Raw genomic sequence first — 20,866 nt, 5'->3', positions numbered from 1 at the left:
TTATTCCTTTGAAGTAGGGAAAAATTGGCTTTCCGCAAAACTGTAACCATAGAGCTTTCCACCAGCCAAATATGCATATAGTATAGCTGTTTCATTCCATTACTCTCTATGTGTTACATTGCCAGCATATTCCATGTGCTGACCCGTTTTCGGGCTGCAACGTTAATGTTGCAGACTTTTCAGACGATGATTAAGGAGTTTTTAGGTCGTGGTTCGATACTCAGTGATGTCGTTGGAGTTGATGGACTCACTTATCTTCCAAGCCTTCCGCTGTTATCGTTATTAGATGGCCTTAAGCCATATTTATTGTAATAAGTTCTCTTTTGAGACACTCGATGTAATAAGTGTTTGATTGCTACTCTGCTATAAATCCTTCGAGTACTGTCTGGTGTCAGCATTACCGATCCAGGGATGACACCGGAGCACAGAGATCAGACTGTTTGAGGTCTGGTCGCTACAGAGATGGTATCAGAGCACACGCTGACTGTAGGACACGACCACTAAGCTAAAGACCTAGATCACTATCCACTCTCTTCTTTTCTGACTTCTCATCTTTTCTACTCTTTAGGATGGCGGATGCAAGGAACAAGTTCACGCAACCGGATGAATATACACCATGTGGACGTCACTTGAAGGAAGTCACTAGATACCTGAATGTAGGAGTACCAAGCTTCACCGGAACCTACAACGCCACTTTACCTGAAGAAGAGCGCTGGATGATTCAAGTTCAAGTTCCAGGAAGGACGTTCATGCCAGTCACTGAGCCCATTGAGTTTTCTTTTGATGCACCAACTTGGAGTCTAGGAAAGAGCATGGCAGCTCACATCGCCACGGGACGCATTGGAGAAGTCTACCGCAAGGATCTCAAGGATACTATCTACCAGATTTGTGGGCGCCGAGATGAGCACTGGGAGATGATCACCACCAGGAAGGATAGATCAATCACAGCTTTTATCCAGGAGTTAAACCAGCACATTCGACGACAGGAGAACCAGATGTGCGCCGACATGATAGATCTGAAGAAGGCAAGGACAAGAATCAAGGAACTGGAGGAAGAACTCAAGGCTACACGTGAAGATTATGAGGAGGAAATTGAAGTATTGGTGGAGAAGAATGACGACCTGATCAAGAAGATCGAAATATTTATGGGAGGCCCTATGCCAGTAGATGAAGACGAAGAACCCAAGGAGATTAGCCCGGAAGACTACATCATCATCGACGACACCGACTCAGATCTAGATAGTAGCGATGATGACTATGTTGATGAAGCTGGAGCAGATATCATGGAGTCTGCAACCGAAGAATATTTCTAGTAGACCACCTCATCAGTAGTAGTAGTCCACCATGCAAATATAGTAGTCCGAGCACTTTTGCGATAGATAGATCGATTGTATGCCCTTGTTTAATTGAATGAAGTGAATTGTTTTCTTTTGCCTCATGTGCATATGGGTAGTGTTTTCTCTTTAGACCCCCTCTATTCTTACATCTCATCTTTTCTAAACCCTCAGATGCCTCCGAGACGTGACCCGGATTTGCCTTTCCACCGGAGCTCACCCAGTTGATCCAGCAGTAGAACACATTGATGCAGTTGCTAGTCCAGAATCAGAATCAGGGGAACAACAACAACAACCCACCACCACCACCACCACCTGTTGACCACTTAGCCCGTTTTCTTAGGCTGAATTCGCCGGTGTTTTCCAGTAGCACCGAGCCGATAGTAGCAGATGATTGGCTCCGCAAGACAGCTAGAGAGTTGACCACAGCAGGATGCACAGATGCGGAGAAGGTGAAGTTTGCTGCACATCAGCTAGAAGGACCCGCAACATCATGGTGGGAGAATTTCACAGCCACTTTCCCTGTTGACACTGTCACATGGGACCAGTTTCAACAGGCTTTTCGTACTGCACATGTTTCAGCAGGAGCTATGGCCATGAAGAAGTGTGAGTTTCGCAACTTGCGCCAAGGAGGACGGACAGTTGGCCAGTATGTAGAGGACTTTAGTAAGGTAGCACGTTATGCCCCAGATGACGTTGCCATGGATGTAGCTAAGCAGGAAAAGTTTCTGGAAGGACTGAATGATGAGTTGAGCATGCAGTTGATGGTAGCAACCTTCAACAACTATCAGGAGTTGGTAGACCGTGCTCTTATGATTGAAGGGAAGCAGCAGCAAATTGAGAATCGCACGAGGAAGTATGGACAAGGGAAGTACAATTCAGGAGCTCAGCATAAGCCACAAGGACAGTTGGCCAGTATGGGAAGAAGCCGAACTCTTTTCCACAGGGGACAGGTGAACCACGTTAGCGTGGAGGAGGTTGAAGCTCAGCCCGATGCAGTAATAGGTAAGTTTTTGGTTAAGTCATTTACTGTACTCGTTCTTTTTGATACTGGTGCATCGCATTCATACATCTCAAGGGGATTTGTGGATAAGTATAACCTACCAACCCAAGCCCTTAGGTCACCCATGTTAGTAACCTCGCCTGGAGTAGAGTATATGGCTAGTCGATGGTGTGATCGGTTACCATTAAGGATTGGTAACTATGTTTTTCCCTCAGACCTAATAGTATTGGAATCTCAAGGATTGGATGTGATATTAGGCATGGATTGGTTATCAAAGTATGAAGGGAATATTGAATGTGCTAGTAAGTCAATTTTGCTTACCACCCTAGAAGGGAGAAGGATCAAGTATGTATCCCGACATGTGCCAAAGAGGACCCAAGTAAATTGCTTAACAGGAGTTGTGCAAGAGGAAGTACCAGTGGTAAGGGATTTCCCTGAAGTATTTCCAGAAGAGTTGCCAGGCATGCCACCGGATAGAGATATTGAGTTTTTGATTGAGCTATTGCCAGGCACAGGGCCAATATCAAAGAGACCATATAGGATGCCAGAAAAGGATTTGGTGGAAATTAAGAAGCAGATTAAGGAGTTACTGGATAAGGGATATATTCGCCCAAGTTCTTCGCCTTGGGGATCGCCAGTACTTCTAGTGGAGAAGAAGGATGGATCGTTAAGGATGGTTGTTGATTATCGATGATTGAATGAAGTAACGATCAAGAACAAGTACCCACTACCAATGATCAATGATCTGTTTGATCGATTGCAAGGAGCTAAGGTATTTTGCAAGATCGATCTGCGATCAGGATACCACCTGTTGAAGATTCGAGAACAGGATATTCCGAAGACAGCTTTTACCACCAGGTATGGGCTGTACGAGTATACCGTTATGTCATTTGGTCTGACTAACGCACCTGCCTATTTTATGAACATGATGAACAAAGTGTTTATGGAGTTTTTGGATAAGTTCGTGTAGTGTTCATTGATGATATCCTGGTTTATTCGAAGAATGAAGAGGAGCATAAGGAGCATTTGTGTTTGGTACTTGAAAAGCTCAGAGAACATCAATTATATGCCAAGTTCAGCAAATGTGAGTTTTGGTTGAAGGAAGTAGGATTCCTCGGACACGTTATATCTGGAGAAACTATAGCAGTTGATCCCACTAAAGTTGAAACCGTGACCAAGTGGGAAGCCCCAACAACAGTTGGAGAGATCCGGAGTTTTCTTGGACTCGCAGGATACTCCGGAGATTTATTGAGAATTTCTCAAAGATTGCGAAGCCTATGACTGAGTTGTTAAAGAAAGATACCAAGTTCATATGGACAAAGGAATGTGAGGCTAGTTTCCAGGAGTTGAAGAAACGCTTAGTTACCTCACCAGTATTGATTTTGCCAGACCAGACCAAAGATTATGAGGTGTATTGCGACGCTTCACGTCGAGGACTTGGAGCAGTGCTTATGCAGGAAGGGAGAGTTGTTTCATATGCCTCAAGACAACTGAAGCCTCATGAGTTGAATTATGCTACACATGATTTGGAATTAGCAGTCGTAGTGCATGCATTGAAAACATGGAGACATTTTCTGATTGGAAATCATTGTGAGGTGTACACGGATCATAAGAGTTTGAAGTACATTTTCACACAGAAGGAGTTGAACCTCGGACAAAGCAGATGGTTGGAGCTCATCAAGGATTATGATATGAGATTGCATTATCACCCCGGAAAGGCTAATGTAGTAGCTGAAGCATTAAGCCTTAAGAGCCACGTCAATACATTAATGAAGGGATAAATACCAAGGGAGTTAGCGGAAAATCTTCGTGAACTATGTTTGGAAATAGTTCCGAGAGGCTATGTAGCAGCATTGGAGATTCAGTCAACTTTGATGGATAGAATGAGAGAAGCTCAAAAGACTGATAAGGAGATTGCCTCTATTAAGGAGAAACTGAGCAAAGGAAAGGCTAAAGGATTTCATTAGGATGAACACGACACCCTATGGTTTGAAGACCGTGTTTACGTGCCCAATGACCCGGAGATTAGGAAGTTGATACTGCAAGAGGCACACGATTCACCATATTTGATTCACCCAGGAAATACCAAGATGTATTTGGATTTGAAAGATATTTTCTGGTGGACCGGAATGAAGAAGGATATTGCGGAGTATGTAGCAGTTTGTGATGTATGTCAGAGAGTAAAGGCAGAGCATCAGAAGCCAACAGGATTGCTACAACCATTGTTGATACCCGAATGGAAGTGGGATAAGTTAGGCATGGATTTTATCACGGGATTACCCAGGACTCGTTCAGGCTATGACTCGATTTGGGTTGTAGTCGATCGATTGACGAAAGTAGCTCATTTCATCCCAGTAAAGACCACTTACACCAGTGCTAAGTTGGCAAAGATATACATGACCAGGATCGTATGTCTGCATGGAGTTCCATGGAGTATCGTATCAGATAGAGGAACCCAGTTTACCTCAAAGTTCTGGAAGCAGTTGCACGAAACTTTGGGAACCAGTCTAGAATTCAGTACAACTTTTCATCCACAGACAGATGGACAGACCGAGAGAGTCAATCAGATTTTGGAGGATATGCTGAGAGCTTGTGCGCTAGATTATGGATCTAGTTGGGACGATAATTTGCCATATGCAGAGTTCTCTTACAACAACAGTTACCAAACCAGTTTAAAGATGGCCCCTTTTGAAGCCTTGTACGGAAGGAGGTGTAGGACACCGTTATCATGGGACGAAGTTGGAGACCGCCAGTTGTTTGGACCTGACTTGATTAAAGAGTCTGAATAGAAGGTGAAGTTGATTCGCGATAGGCTCAAGATAGCCCAGTCCAGGCAGGAAAGTTATGCAGATGCTAAAACGCAAGGAGACAGTTTACAAAGTCAGAGATAGATCTTATCTTCGAGTATCTCCACTTCGGGGAACAAAGCGTTTTGGAGTTAAAGGGAAGTTAGCGCCATGATTTGTAGGACCGTATCGAGTTTTGGAGCGTATGGGAGAAGTGTCCTACAAGTTGGAATTGCCCGAAGGATTGTTAGGAGTTCATGATGTCAACAATGCTCTGCATGGAGCTACTCTAGCTAATTGCTCCCACTTTCAATATGTATCCAGATTGAGACTTAGAGTCATCTGGATTAGTGTCAAAACTTGCATCGACGTAACCCTTTACGAACCTTTTGTCACCTCCATAATCGAGAAACATATCCTTATTCCACTAAGGATAATTTTGACCAATGTCCAGTGATCTACCCCTAGATCACTATTGTACTCCCTTGCCAAACTCAAGGCAGGGTATACAATAGGTCTGGTACACAGCATGACATACTTTATAGAACCTATGGCTGACACATAGGGAATGACTTTCATTCTCTCTCTATCTTCTGCCGTGGTCGGGCTTTGAGTCTTACTCAATTTCACACCTTGTAACACAGGCAAGAACTCTTTCTTTGACTGTTCCATTTTGAACTACTTCAAAAACTTGTCAAGGTATGTACTCATTGAAAACTTATCAAGCGTATTGATCTATCTCTATAGATCTTGATGCTCAATATGTAAGCAGCTTCACCGAGGTCTTCCTTTGAAAAACTCCTTTCAAACACTCCTTTATGCTTTGCAGAATAATTCTACATATTTCCGATCAACAATATGTCATACACATATACTTATCAGAAATGCTGTAGTACTCCCACTCACTTTCTTGTAAATATAGGCTTCACCGCAAGTCTGTATAAAACTATATGCTTTGATTAACTTATCAAAGCGTATATTCCAACTCCGAGATGCTTGCACCAGTCCATAGATGGATCGCTGGAGCTTGCATATTTTGTTAGTACCTTTAGGATTGACAAAACCTTCTGGTTGCATCATATACAACTCTTCTTTAATAAATCCATTAAGGAATGCAATTTTGTTTATCCATTTGCCAGATTTCATAAAATGCGGCAATTGCTAACATGATTCGGACAGACTTAAGCATAGATACGAGTGAGAAACTATCATCATAGTCAACACCTTGAACTTGTCGAAAACCTTTTGCGACAATTCTAGCTTTGTAGATAGTAACACTACTATCAGCGTCCGTCTTCCTCTTGAAGATCCATTTAATCTCAATGACTCGCCGATCATTGGGCAAGTCAATCAAAGTCCATACTTTGTTCGCATACATGGATCTCATCTCATATTTCATAGCCTCAAACCATTTCGCGGAATCTGGGCTCATCATCGCTTCCTCATAGTTCGCAAGTTCGTCATGGTCTAGTAACATGACTTCCAGAACAGGATTACCGTACCACTCTGGTGTAGATCTCACTCTGGTTTACCTACGAGGTTCGGTAGTAACTTGATCTGAAGTTACATGATCATCATCATTAGCTTCCTCACTAATTGGTGTAGTAGTCACATGAACAGATTTCTGTGATGAACTACTTTCCAATAAGGGAGCAGGTACAGCTACCTTATCAAGTTCTACTTTCCTCCCACTCACTTCTTTCAAGAGAAACTCCTTCTCTAGAAAGGATCCATTCTCAGCAATGAATATCTTGCCTTCGGATCTGTGATAGAAGGTGTACCCAACATTTTATTTTGGGTATCATATGAAGATTTACTTCTCCGATTTGGGTTCGAGCTTATCAAGTTGAAACTTTTTCACATAAGCATCGCAGTCCCAAACTTTAAGAAATGACAGCTTAGGTTTCTCGCCAAACCACAGTTCATACGGCGTCGTCTCAACGGATTTAGTTGGTGCCATATTTAACATGAATGTAGTTGTCTCTAATGCATAACCCCAAAACGATAGTGGCAATCGGTAAGAGACATCATAGATCGCACCATATCTAATAAAGCACGGTTGCGACGTTCGGACACACCATTACACTGTGGTGTTCCAGGTGGCGTGAGTAGTGAAACTATTTCACATTGTTTTAACTGAAGGCCAAACTCGTAACTCAAATATTTTACTTCTGCAATCATATCATACAATTTTTTATTTTTGTTACGATGATTCTCCACTTCACCCTGAAATTCTTTGAACTTTTCAAATATTCCAGACTTGTGTTTCATCAAGTAGATATACTCATATCTGCTCAAATCATCTGTGAAGATCAGAAAATAATGATACCTGCCGCGAGCCTCAATATTCATCGGACCACATACATCAGTATGTATGATTTCCAACAAATCTGTTGCTCGCTCCATTGTTCCGGAGAACAGAGTCTTAGTCATCTTGCCCATGAGGCATGGTTCGCAAGCATCAACTGATTCATAATCAAGTGATTCCAAAAGCCCATCAGCATGGATTTTCTTCATGCGCTTTACACCAATATGACCTAAACGGCAGTGCCACAAATAAGTTGCACTATCATTATTAACTTTGCATCTTTTGGCTTCAATATTATGAAAATGTGTATTACCATGACCGAGATCCAACAAACCATTTTCATTGGGTGTATGACCATAGAAGGTTTTATTCATGTAAACAGAACAACAATTATTCTCTAACTTACATGAATAACCGTATTGCAATAAACATGATCCAATCATATTTATGCTTAACGCAAACACCAAATAACACTTATTTAGGTTCAACACTAATCCCGAAAGTATAGGGAGTGTGCGATGATGATCATATCAATCTTGGAACCACTTCCAACACACATCGTCACTTCACCCTTAACTAGTCTCTGTTCATTTTGCAACTCCCGTTTCGAGTTACTACTCTTAGCAACTGAACCAGTATCAAATACTGAGGGGTTGCTACGAACACTAGTAAAATACACAACAATAATCTTTATATCAAATATACCTTTGTTCACTTTGCCATCCTTCTTATCCGCCAAATACTTGGGGCAGTTCCGCTTCCAGTGACCAGTCCCTTTGCAGTAGAAGCACTTAGTCTCAGGCTTAGGACCAGATTTGGGCTTCTTCACTTGAGCAGCAACTTGCTTGTCGTTCTTCTTGAAGTTCCCCTTCTTCCCTTTGCCCTTTTCTTGAAACTAGTGGTCTTGTCTACCATCAACACTTGATTTTTTTTATTTCTACCTTCGTTGATTTCAGTATTATGAAGAGCTTGGGAATCGTTTCCGTTATCCCTTGCATATCATAGTTCATCATGAAGTTCTACTAACTTGGTGATGGTGACTAGAGAATTCTGTCAATCACTATCTTATCTGGAAGATTAACTCCCACTTGATTCAAGCGATTGTAGTACATAGACAATCTGAGCACATGCTCACTGCTTGAGCTATTCTCCTCCATCTTTTTTAGCTATAGAACTTGTTGGAGACTTCATATCTCTCAACTCGGGTATTTGCTTGAAATATTAACTTCAACTCCTGGAACATCTCATATGGTCCATGACATTCAAAACGTCTTTGAAGTCCCGATTCTAAGCCGTTAAGCATGGTGCACTAAACTATAAAGTAGTCATCATATTGAGCTAGCCAAACGTTATAACGTCTGCATCTACTCCTGCAATAGGTCTGTCACCTAGCGGTGCATCAAAGACATAATTCTTCTGTGCAGCAATGAGGATAATCCTCAGATCACGGATCCAATCCGCATCATTGCTACTAACATTTTTCAACATAATTTTTCTCTAGGAACACAATAAACTGGGAGCAACATCGCAAGCTATTGATCTACAACATAGATATGCTAATACTACCAGGACTAAGTTCATGATAAATTAAAGTTCAATTAATCATATTACTTAAGAACTCCCACTTAGATAGACATCCCTCTAATCCTCTAAGTGATCACGTGATCCAAATCAACTAAACCATAACCGATCATCACGTGAAATGGAGTAGCTTTCAATGGTGAACATCACTTATGTTGATCATATCTACTATATGATTCACGCTCGACCTTTCGGTCTCAGTGTTCTGAGGCCATATCTGCATATGCTAGGCTCGTCAAGTTTAACCTGAGTATTCTGCGTGTGCAAAACTAGCTTGCACCCGTTGTAGATGGACATAGAGCTTATCACACCCGATCATCACGTGGTGTCTGGGCACGACGAACTTTGGCAACGGTGCATACTCAGGGAGAACACTTTTATCTTGAAATTTAGTGAGAGATCATCTTATAATGCTACCGTCAATCAAAGCAAGATAAGATGCATAAAAGATAAACATCACATGCAATCAATATAAGTGATATGATATGGCCATCATGATCTTGTGCTTGTGATCTCCATCTCCGAAGCACCGTCATGATCACCATCGTCACCGACGCGACACATTGATCTCCATCGTAGCATCATTGTTGTCTCGCCAATCTTATGCTTCCACGACTATCGCTACCGCTTAGTGATAAAGTAAAGCATTACAGTGCAATTGCATTGCATACAATAAAGCGACAACCATATGGCTCCTGCCAGTTGCCGATAACTCGGTTACAAAACATGATCATCTCATACAATAAAATTTAGCATCATGTCTTGACCATATCACATCACAACATGCCCTGCAAAAACAAGTTAGACGCCCTCTACTTTGTTGTTGCAAGTTTTACGTGGCTGCTACGGGCTTAAGCAAGAACTATTCTTACCTACGCATCAAAACCACAACGATAGTTTGTCAAGTTGGTGTTGTTTTAACCTTCGCAAGGACCGGGCGTAGCCACACTTGGTTCAACTAAAGTTGGAGAAACTGACACCCGCCAGCCACCTGTGTGCAAAGCACGTCGGTAGAACCAGTCTCGCGTAAGCGTACGCGTAATGTCGGTCTGGGCCGCTTCATCCAACAATACCGCCGAACCAAAGTATGACATGTTGGTAAGCAGTATGACTTATATCGCCCACAACTCACTTGTGTTCTACTCGTGCACAACATCAACGCATAAAACCTGGCTCTGATACCACTGTTCGGGAGAGTAGTAATTTCAAAAAAATTCCTACGCACACGCAAGATCATGGTGATGCATAGCAACAAGAGGGGAGAGTGTTGTCTACGTACCCTCGTAGACCGTTCGCGGAAGCGTTATATCAACGCGGTTGATGTAGTCATACGTCTTCACGTCCGACCGATCCAAGTACCGAAAGCACGACACCTCCGAGTTCTGCACACGTTCGGCTCGGTGATGTCCTCGCCTTCTCGATCCAGCAAGAGGGGCGAAGTAGTAGATGAGTTTCGGCAGCAAGACGGCGTGGTGACGGTGTTGGTGAAGAACAATCTCCGCAGGGCTTCGCCTAAGCACTACGAAAACTATGACGGAGGATAAACTAGAGGGGACGGGGTTGCCGGCACATGGCTTGGTGTTTCTTGATGTGTATTTGGTGCTAGCCCTACCCCTCTATTTATATGTTGAGCCCTGGGGTCGAAACTTGGAGTAAAAGCCTCCTCAAAGTCGGTTTCACCCAAAAGGCAAGAGTCCTTCTCGGACTCCAGGGCTAGACGCCAGGGTTCCCAGCGTCTACCCCCTAGACGCCAGGGTTCCTGGCGTCTAGCCTCTGGTCTCCGCAAAACTTCCTTTTGCACTTTCCAAAAGCCTCGTGGGCTTTCCCCTTTGGCCCAGATAAAGTGTTCTCGTGCCCAAACATTTCGGGAAACATCCGGAACCCCTTCCGGAGATCAAACACTACTATCCCATATATCAAACTTTATCTCCGGACCATTTTGGAGTTCCTCGTCATGTCCGTGATCTCATCTCGGACTCCGAACAACATTCGGTCATCAACATACATAACTCATATAGTACTATATCGCCAACGAACGTTAAGCGTGCGGACCCTACGGGTTCGAGAACTATGTAGACATGACCGAGACACCTCTGTGGTCAATAACCAATAGTGGGACCTGGATGCCCATATTGGCTCCTACATATTCTACGAAGATCTTTATCGGTCAGACCGCATAACAACATACGTTGTTCCCTTTGTCATCGGTATGTTACTTGCCCGAGATTCGATCATCGGTATCTCAATACCTAGTTCAATCTCGTTACCGGCAAGTCTCTTTACACGTTCCGTAATACATCATCCCGCAACTAACTCATTAGTTGCAATGCTTGCAAGGCTTATAGTGATGTGCATTACCGAGTGGGCCTAGAGATACCTCTCCGACAATCAGAGTGACAAATCCTAATCTCGAAATACGCCAACCCAACAAGTACCTTTGGAGACACCTGTAGAGCACTTTTATAATCACCCAGTTACGTTGTGACGTTTGGTGACACACAAAGTGTTCCTCCGGTAAACGGGAGTTGCATAATCTCATAGTCATAGGAACATGTATAAGTCATGAAGAAAGCAATAGCAACAAACTAAACGATCAAGTGCTAAGCTAACCGAATGGGTCAAGTCAATCACATCATTCTCCTAATGATGTGATCCCGTTAATCAAATGACAACTCATGTGTATGGTTAGGAAACATAACCATCTTTGATCAACGAGCTAGTCAAGTAGAGGCATACTAGTGACACTCTGTTTGTCTATGTATTCACACATGTATTATGTTTCCGGTTAATACAATTCTAGCATGAATAATAAAAATTTATCATGATATAAGGAAATAAATAATAACTTTATCATTGCCTCTAGGGCATATTTCCTTCAGATAAGATCACCATCGCACACTCCCTTTACCTTCGGGATTAGTGTTGAACCTAAAAATAAATGTTATTTGGTGTTTGCGTAGAGCATAATATGATTGGATCATGTTTATTGCAATACGATTATTCATTTAAGTCAAGGATAATTGTTATTATGTTTACATGAATAAAACCTTCTGAGGTCATACACCCAAGGTGAATGGTTTATTGAATCTCGATCGTAGTAATACGCATATTCATAATATTGAAGCCAAAAGAAGCAAGTTAATAATGATAGTGCAACTTATATGTGGCACTGCCGTTTAGGTCATATTGGTGTAAAGAGCATGAAGAAACTCCATGCTGATGGGCTTTTGGAATCACTTGATTATGAATCATTTGATGCTTGCGAACCATGCCTCGTGGGCAAGATGACTAAAACTCCGTTCTCCGGAGCAATGGAGCAAGCAACTGACTTATTGGAAATAATACATACTGATGTATGCAATCCGATGAGTGTTGAGGCTCGCGGTGGGTATCGTTATTTTCTAATCTTCATAGATGATTTGAGCTGATATGGGTATATCTACTTGATGAAACATAAGTCTGAAACATTTGAAAAGTTCAAAGAATTTTAGAGTGAAGTGGAAAATCATCGTAACAAGAAAATAAAGTTTCCGCGATCTGATCGTGGAGGAGAATATTTGAGTTACGAGTTTGGTCTTCATTTGAAACAATGCGGAATAGTTTCGGAACTTACGCCACCTGGAACACCACAGCGTAATGGTGTGTCCGGACGTCATAACCGTACTTTATTAGATATGGTGCAATCTATGATGTCTCTTACCGATTTATCACTATCGTTTTGGGTTTATGCATTAGAGACAGCTGCATTCACGTTAAATAGGGCACCATCTAAATCCGTTGAGACGACACCATATGAATTGTGGTTTAGCAAGAAACCTAAGCTGCCGTTTCTTAAAGTTTGGGGCTATGATGCTTATGTGAAAAAGTTTCAACCTGATAAGCTCGAACCCAAATCGGAGAAATGCGTCTTCATAGGATACCCAAAGGAAACTGTTGGGTACACCTTCTATAATAGATCCGAATGCAAGATATGCGTTGCTAAGAATGGATCCTTTCTAGAGAAGAAGTTTCTCTCGAAAGAAGTGATTGGGAGGAATGTAAAACTTGATGAGGTAATTGTACCTTCTCCCGAATTGAAAAGTAGTTCATCACAGAAATTAGTTCTAGTGATTCCTACACCAATTAGTGAGGAAGTTAATGATGATGATCAATGAAACTTCAGATCAAGTTACTACCGAACCTTGTAGGTCAATCAAAATACATTCCGTACCAGAGTGGTATGGTGATCCTGTTCTAGAGGTCATGCTACTTGACCATGACGAACCTACGAACTATGAGGGAGCGATGATGAGTCCAGATTCCGCGAAATGGCTTGAAGCCATGAAATCTGAGATGAGATCCATGTATTAGAACAAAGTATGGACTTTGATTGACTTGCCCGTTGATCGGTGAGCCATTAAGAATAAATGGATTTTCAAGAGGAAGACGGACAGTGATAGTAGTGTTACTATCTACAAAGCTCGAATTGTCGCAAAAGGTTTTCGACAAGTTCAAGATGTTGACTACGATGAGATTTTTCTCACTCGTAGCGATGCTTAAGTTTGTCTGAATCATGTTAGCAATTGCCACATTTTATGAAATCTAGAAAATGGATGTCAAAACTGCATTCCTTAATGGATTTCTTAAAGAAGAGTTGTATATGATGCAACAAGAAGGTTTTGTCAATCCTAAAGGTGCTAACAAAGTGTGCAAGCTCCAGTGATCCATCTATGGACTGGTGCAAGCATCTCGGAGTTGGAATATATACTTTGATAAAATGATCAAAGCATATGGTTTTATACAGACTTGCGGTGAAGCCTGTATTTACAAGAAAGTGAGTGGGAGCACTACAACATTTCTGATAAGTATATGTGAATGACATATTGTTGATCGGAAATAATGTAGAATTTTCTGAAAAGCATAAAGGAGTGTTTGAAAAGAATTTTTCAAAGAAAGACCTCGATGAAGCTACTTACATATTGAGCATCAAGATCTATAGAGATAGATCAAGACGCTTGATATATTTTCAATGAGTACATACCTTGACAAGATTTTGAAGTAGTTCAAAATGGAAAAGACAAAGAAGGAGTTCTTGCCTGTGTTGCAAGGTGTGAAGTTGAGTAAAGACTCAAAACCCGACCACGGCAGAAAATAGAAAGAGAATGGAAAGTCATTCCCTATGCCTCAGTCATAGGTTCTATAAGTATGCTATGCTGTGTACCAGACCTATTGTGTACCTCACCATAAGTTTGGCAAGAGGGTACAGTAGTGATCCGGGAGTGGATCACTAGACAGCGGTCAAAAATATCCTTAGTGGAATAAGGAAATGTTTCTCGGTTATGGAGGTGACAAAGAGTTCGTCATAAAGAGTTACGTCGATGCAAGCTTTGACACCGATCTGGATGACTCTAAGTCTCGATCTAGATACATATCGAAAGTGGGAGCAATTAGCTAGAGTAGCTCCGTGCAAAGCATTATAGACATACAAAATTTGCAAAATACATACGGCTCTGAATGTGGCAGACCCATTGACTAAATTTCTCTCACAAGCAAAACATGATCACTCTTTGGGTGTTAATCACATAGAGATGTGAACTAGATTATTGATTCTAGTAAACCATTTGGGTGTTAGTTACATGGAGATGTGAACTATTGGTGTTAAATCACATGACGATGTAGTGCAAGTGGGAGACTGAAGGAAATATGCCCTAGAGGCAATAATAAAGTTGTTATTTATATTTTCTTATATCATGATAAATGTTTATTATTCATGCTAGAATTGTATTAACCGGAAACTTAGTACATGTGTGAATACATAGACAAACAGAGTGTCCCCAGTATGCCTCTACTTGACTAGCTCGTTAATCAAAGATGGTTAAGTTTCCTAGCCATGGACATGTGTTGTCATTTGATGAACGGGATCACATCGTTAGAGAATATGTGATGGACAAGACCCATCCGTTAGCTTAGCATAATGATCGTTCAGTTTTATTGTTACTGCTTTCTTCATAACTTATACATGTTCCTCTGACTATGAGATTATGCAACTCCCGAATACCGGAGGAACACCTAGTGTGCTATCAAACGTCACAACGTAACTGGGTGATTATAAAGATGCTCTACAGGTGTCTCCGATGGTGTTTGTTGAGTTGGCATAGATCGAGATTAGGATTTGTCACTCCGTGTATCGAAGAGGTATCTCTGGGCCCTCTCGGTAATACACATCACTATAAGCCTTGCAAGCAATGTGACTAATGAGTTAGTTACGGGATGTTGCATTACGGAACGAGTAAAGAGACTTGCCGGTAACGAGATTGAACTAGGTATTGAGATACCGACGATCGAATCTCGGGCAATTAACATACCGATGACAAAGGGAACAACGTATGCTATTATGTGGTTTGACCGATAAAGATCTTTCGTAGAATATGTAGGAACCAATATGAGCATCCAAATTCCGCTATTGGATATTGACCGGAAGTGAGTCTCGGTCATGTCTACATAGTTCTCGAACCGTAGGGTCCGCACGCTTAACGTTCGGTGACTATCGGTATTATGAGTTTATGTGTTTTGATGAACCGAAAGTTGTTCGGAGTTCCGAATGTGATCACGTGCATGACAAGGACTCTCGAAATGGCCGAGACATAAAGATTGATATATTGAAAGCCTATGTTTGAATATCGGAATGGTTCCGAGTGGTTCGGGCATTTTTCCTGAGTACCGGGAGGTTACCGGAACCCCTCGGGAAAAGTTATGGGCCTTATGGGCCATAAGGAGGAAGCACACCAGCCCACAAGGGGCTGGTGCGCCCCCCTTGGCAAGAGGCCGAATTGGAATAGGCTTGGGGGGGGGCTTTCCTTCTCTCCTACTCCTCCTTCCCTTCCTCTCCAACTCCAACTCCAACTTGGGAAAGGGGAATCCTACTCCCGGTGGGAGTAGGACTCCCTTAGGGCGCGCCATAGAGAGGATCGGCCTCTCCCCTCCTCCACTCCTTTATATACAGGGGAGGGGGCAACCCATGGACAGACAAGTTGATCATTGATCTCTTAGCCGTGTGTGGTGCCCCCCTCCATCATAATCCACCTCGGTCATATCGTAGTGGTGCTTAGGCGAAGCCCTGTTCCGGTAGCATCATCAGCATCGTCATCACGCCGTCGTGCTGACAAAGCTCTCCCTCGACACTCTGCTAGATCGTGAGTTCGTGGGACGTCACCGAGCTGAACGTGTGCAGATCGCAGAGGTGTCGTACTTTCGGTACTAGGATCGGTCGATCGTGAAGACGTACGACTACATCAACCGTGTTGTCATAACGCTTCCGCTTACGGTTTACGAGGGTACGTAGACAATACTCTCCCCTCCCGTTGCTATGCATCACCATGATCTTACATATGCGTAGGAATTTTTTTAAAATTACCGTGTTCCCCAACAGTTACCTCCATGGGTGCCCACCACCTGGTTGGGGAAGGACATGGCCGGGTTGAGATATCCACCGGAGGCTTGCGTGGCCATTGCTGCTTGCATGCTACCTCCATGGACATGGCCGGTGGGAACCCGCTGGAGCTGTTCATGGCTGTCTCCATGGGAGCTAGCATCCCCGTGCTACCCTGCTGCTTGCGTGCGTGATGGAGCCATGGAGGAGGCTGGATTGTTGGGGAAGGAAGAAAGGCATAAGAAAAAAAAAGATGTGGATGAAAGTAGTCAAACAAGAAGATAAGGCAGCACGTGAAAGCGGTGCACGGGTCCACTAAGACACGCGTTGTTCTTAGGAGGCGGCGGAGCACTAAAAAATCAGCCGGTTGAAGAGAATCATTTTTCGAAAAAATAACATCTACTCAAACCAAGGAAACACCTTTATTATTTTTCATTCCTTTATTTTGCTCTCTTCAGGTCCAAACATGACAGAAAAAGAGCTGTGAGTGGATGTTTGGTTTCCTTCAAAGTTAGCCGGGAGTGGAAACTTTCCATTGGATTGGAAAAGCAGCGATTTCCGTGTCCCGAATGAAGCTACAGTAGGAAAAGCATGCAGGAAACGATTCCTTTGAAGTTTCCTTTGAAGCTACAGTGGGCCCAATCATCTGGCCACCGCGAAATCGCCAAATCCCAGCCATCCGTCGCTTCCGTGGCCGTCCCGCAAAGCCAACTGTATTTATGGACCACCCACATCCATCTGCTTCCTTCGCCTCGCCTCACCTCTCCTCATCTCCAGCTCCAACCTTTGTTGTCCATAACTAAAGGAAGATACATCTCCCGTCTGGTAGCCTGCTTGCTTCCCCGAGTTCTTATTCTGCTTTGAATTCGTGATTTTACTTTATTTGCTGGTCGAGTTCCGGTTCCGTCTTTCAGCTCTGCGGTGCGTCAGTTTCGGCTGCTGTGTTCGCTCTTGATTTGCCGGTGAGATCTCCGATTCGAGGCTTGCTCCTTTTCTTTCTGGCCCAGTTCATGTGTTGGTTTGGTTTCGGCGTGCCGATGATGATGCAAAAGCATCGGTGAATTCTGGATGAATGCGCTTGCGCACCACCAGTGCGCACAGCTCTCGTGATATCCACTGCGTAATACTCTGAGGCACACATCCTTTGAATTCGTGATTTCATTTTATTTGGCTGGTTGAGTTCCGGTTTCGTCTTTCAGTTCCGCGCCGCGTGAGTTTCGGCTGCTGTGTTCGTTGATTATGCCGGTGAGATCTCCGATTCGAGGCACGCTCCTTTTCTTTTTGGTTCAGTTCATGTGTTCTTTTTTCGTGGTTTTGGTGTCTGCGTGCCGATGATGATGCAAAAGCTTCGGTGAATTCTGGATGAATGCGCTTGCGCACCACCAGTGTGCGCGGCTCTGGTGATATCCACTGCGTAATACTCTGAGGCACGCATCCATCCATCTTGGTTTCTTTTCCGGCCTCGTTTTCAAGGCCGATTCGAGACGCTAGATTAGCTTCTTTGGACCTCAATTGGTCTCCGTCAGACTTGCAAAATGCCGGCCTTTTTTCTGATCTTTTTTGCTTTGCATAACTACTGAATTCTTGCACATGGATATCAGCGACTGAGATTTTTCACAGCACAGGGGAAAATGATACCGAGCTGGCTACGGCCGTAAATATCCTCAGAAGGCATTCGGGGGCTAGAAGAACCTTCAAAGTTTTCCTCCTTTAGAACTGATGAAAGATCTTGTTCTTGATAGGTTCGTCTTGGTTGGGGCTGATTCTAAATATATTTTTACTTATGGCACATCTAGATGTGCTTTAGCAAAACTGTTTTTTTAAGATTAAGTAAGATCTTTAAGATATCTTAGTACTTGATTCATATCAGAAATTGTCAAGTGGCATTTTAGAGGGACTACAGTTTTATTCTCCAGTTTTGTAGCGTGATACAATTATATAAGTTATACTCCCTCTGTAAAGTAATATAATAGTGTTTAGATCACTATTTTAATTATCTAAATGCTCTTATATTAGTTTACGGAGGGAGTATTTGCATAGTCTATTGCATTGTTATATTTTCACATTGTCCGTTCACAGGTTTGTACTTTGTTTCTTGTCTAACAGCAGGTGATCAAGTTTGCTCTGTTTTGAGGGCCTATTCGGTTTGGAGGATTTTCATAGGAAACACATAGGAACAGGGATACCGGAGGCAAATTTCTTATAGATGCGTTTGGTTTGTAGGAAATGTGTACATGAATTTCGTAGGAATACTATTCATTTCCTGTGTTTTTGGAGAAAATTACACATCCATTCAAAGCTCATTTTGCGCATAGGAACGAGGCGAGTCAATTCCTTAAGATGGCAAGTGTCATCTTATAAAATTCCTACAATATGAAATCCTCTAAACCGAATGAGCCGTGAGGTGGGTTATGGTGAAGGGGTCATGGAGTACTCACTGCCAGACTCATTAGTGTCCAACATTTGAACCGTTAGATTAATGAGTAAGGTAAGAGGACAGAGTTGAACCTTTGGTGTCGGGATTACGATTGATGTGTCGAGCAGAAACCGGGATACAAAAGTCATGCAGTGATGACGTGTTTCAGAACAGCTGTCCTTTGCCCTCTGGTGAAAATTTGGTGGCAGCCGTGGATGGTGATGTTGCACCGGCAGTCAAGCCCACATTCTGGTAGTGTCATGTGTCCGTACTGATCTGATAGCATGTGTGGGCTGGCCAAGTTGTCTCTACTGCCTATTTCCTCTGGTATTAGCATGTTTTCAGTTCTGGTAAAACTGTTGTTGGATCTCTCAAACAGAGCCTAGTAAGCTATAGATTTTAGAAAGGAATTTTGATGCTTCCTTCAGGTGCAAAACGCTCCATGGATTTGAGAGTAAGGATCGGTCAATGAACCAGATTATGCTGCTGATCAATGCCGGCAAATTGACAGCTTGCGTACAGTTCAAATTCTTGTTTAAAGCATGAGAATCATAATTTTGTGTTTTTCATTCGGCAGCAGTATTCTCCAAAAATGAACCTTGTATGCGCAAAACATAGAATACTAGAGAGAGGATAATAGAACATACAACATCAAAGACTCCGTGGCCCAATGGATAAGGCGCTGGTCTACGAAACCAGAGATTCTGGGTTCGATCCCCAGCGGAGTCGACTTATCTTGTTTTTCCTTTTTTCAGTCCATTCCTTTTTTCAACACGGTCCATTCCCTGAAAAAATAACTTTTGCACTAGTTAGTTTCAGTTTTTTTCCACTGAAACAACTAACGTTATTTTTCTGTCTATTTTTTTGCACCATTTGTCTTAGATTTTTTTCCTCGATAAAACCCTAACATTTTCTTTCTCTGTCTAATTTTTGCACCAGTTAGTTTCAGTATTTTTCGTAAAACAACTAACATTTTCTTTCGCTGTCTAATTTTTGGATCCGTTTGTTTCTGATTTTTCTTTACTGGAAATGGCTAACAATTTCTTTCTCTCTCTAATTTTTGCACCAGTTAGTTAAAATATAAATCATGAAACAGCTACATTTTCTTTTCCATTTTTTTTACTTTATGTTAATTTTTTCAAGTCAATTCCCTTAAAAATCAAAATAAAATCTATTTCTTTGAAAATACAAATGTATTCTCTTTCTCTCTGTTAACAGCTAATGTTATTTTTTCCCTCCAAAAACCGCTAACATTTTCTTTCTCTATCTAATTTTTGCACTAGCTAGTTTCAGTATTTTTCTTAAAAGAACTAACATTTTCTTTCTCTTTCTAATTTTTGCATCCGTTTGTTTCTGATATTTATTTATTGGAAATGGCTAATTTTTCTTTCTGATTTTTGCATCCCCAGCTGAGTCGACTTGTCTCGTTTCTTTTTCTTTCAGTACATTCCTTTTTTTTAACAAGGTCCATTCCCTAAAAATAAATTTTGCACCAGTTAGTTTCAGTTTTTTTCCACTGAAACAGCTAACGTTATTTTTATGTCTAATTTTTTGCGTCGTTTGTCTTAGTTTTTTTTTTCATCCAAAAGCTAACGTTTTTCTTTATCTGTCTAACTTTTGCACTAGTTAGTTTCAGTAGTTTTCCTAAAATAACTAACATTTTCTTTCACTGTCTAAATTTTGCATCTGTTTGTTTCTGATTTTTCTTTACTGGAAATGGCTAAAATTTTCTTTCTCTCTCTAATTTTTGCACCAGTTAGTTAAAAAATAAATCATGAAACGGCTAACATTTTCTTTTCCATTTTTTACTTTATGTTAATTTTTTCAAGTCAATTCCCTTAAAAATCAAAATAAAGTCTATTTCTTTAAAAATACAAATATATTTCTTTCTCTCTCTAGTTTTTGCACCAGTTAGTTAAAAAAATCATGAAACGGCTAACATTTCTTTTCACTTTTTACTTTATGATATTTTTTCAAGTCAATTCCCTTAAAAATCAAAACAAAGTCTATTCCTTTAAAAATACAAATAA

At 41.8% G+C, this 20,866-nt stretch overlaps 1 long non-coding RNA gene and 3 other non-coding genes across 5 annotated transcripts; all 4 read left to right on the top strand.

The window, feature by feature from the left end:
* The first annotated feature begins 17,077 nt into the window (after positions 1-17,077).
* LOC125508832 lies at positions 17,078-18,734 on the top strand. Of its 2 annotated transcripts, none has more exons than XR_007283784.1 (2): positions 17,078-18,162; positions 18,530-18,734. It is a non-coding gene; the product is annotated as an uncharacterized LOC125508832 (long non-coding RNA). The 2 variants fall into 2 exon arrangements; XR_007283783.1 differs by having other exon boundaries at positions 18,527-18,734.
* Positions 17,450-17,559, top strand: LOC125511796. Its single transcript, XR_007285122.1, has one exon. It is a non-coding gene; the product is annotated as a small nucleolar RNA Z188 (small nucleolar RNA).
* Positions 17,744-17,853, top strand: LOC125511795. Its single transcript, XR_007285121.1, has one exon. It is a non-coding gene; the product is annotated as a small nucleolar RNA Z188 (small nucleolar RNA).
* Positions 18,735-19,492: 758 nt separating the features above from the next.
* On the top strand, positions 19,493-19,565 carry TRNAR-ACG. The gene has a single exon. It is a non-coding gene; the product is annotated as a tRNA-Arg (tRNA).
* The last annotated feature ends 1,301 nt before the right edge of the window (positions 19,566-20,866 follow it).

Source organism: Triticum urartu, chromosome 5 (genome assembly GCF_003073215.2).
Source record: "Triticum urartu cultivar G1812 chromosome 5, Tu2.1, whole genome shotgun sequence".
In the NCBI taxonomy this organism is placed as follows: Eukaryota; Viridiplantae; Streptophyta; class Magnoliopsida; order Poales; family Poaceae; genus Triticum; species Triticum urartu.
This window is presented reverse-complemented; position numbering and strand designations above follow the sequence as displayed.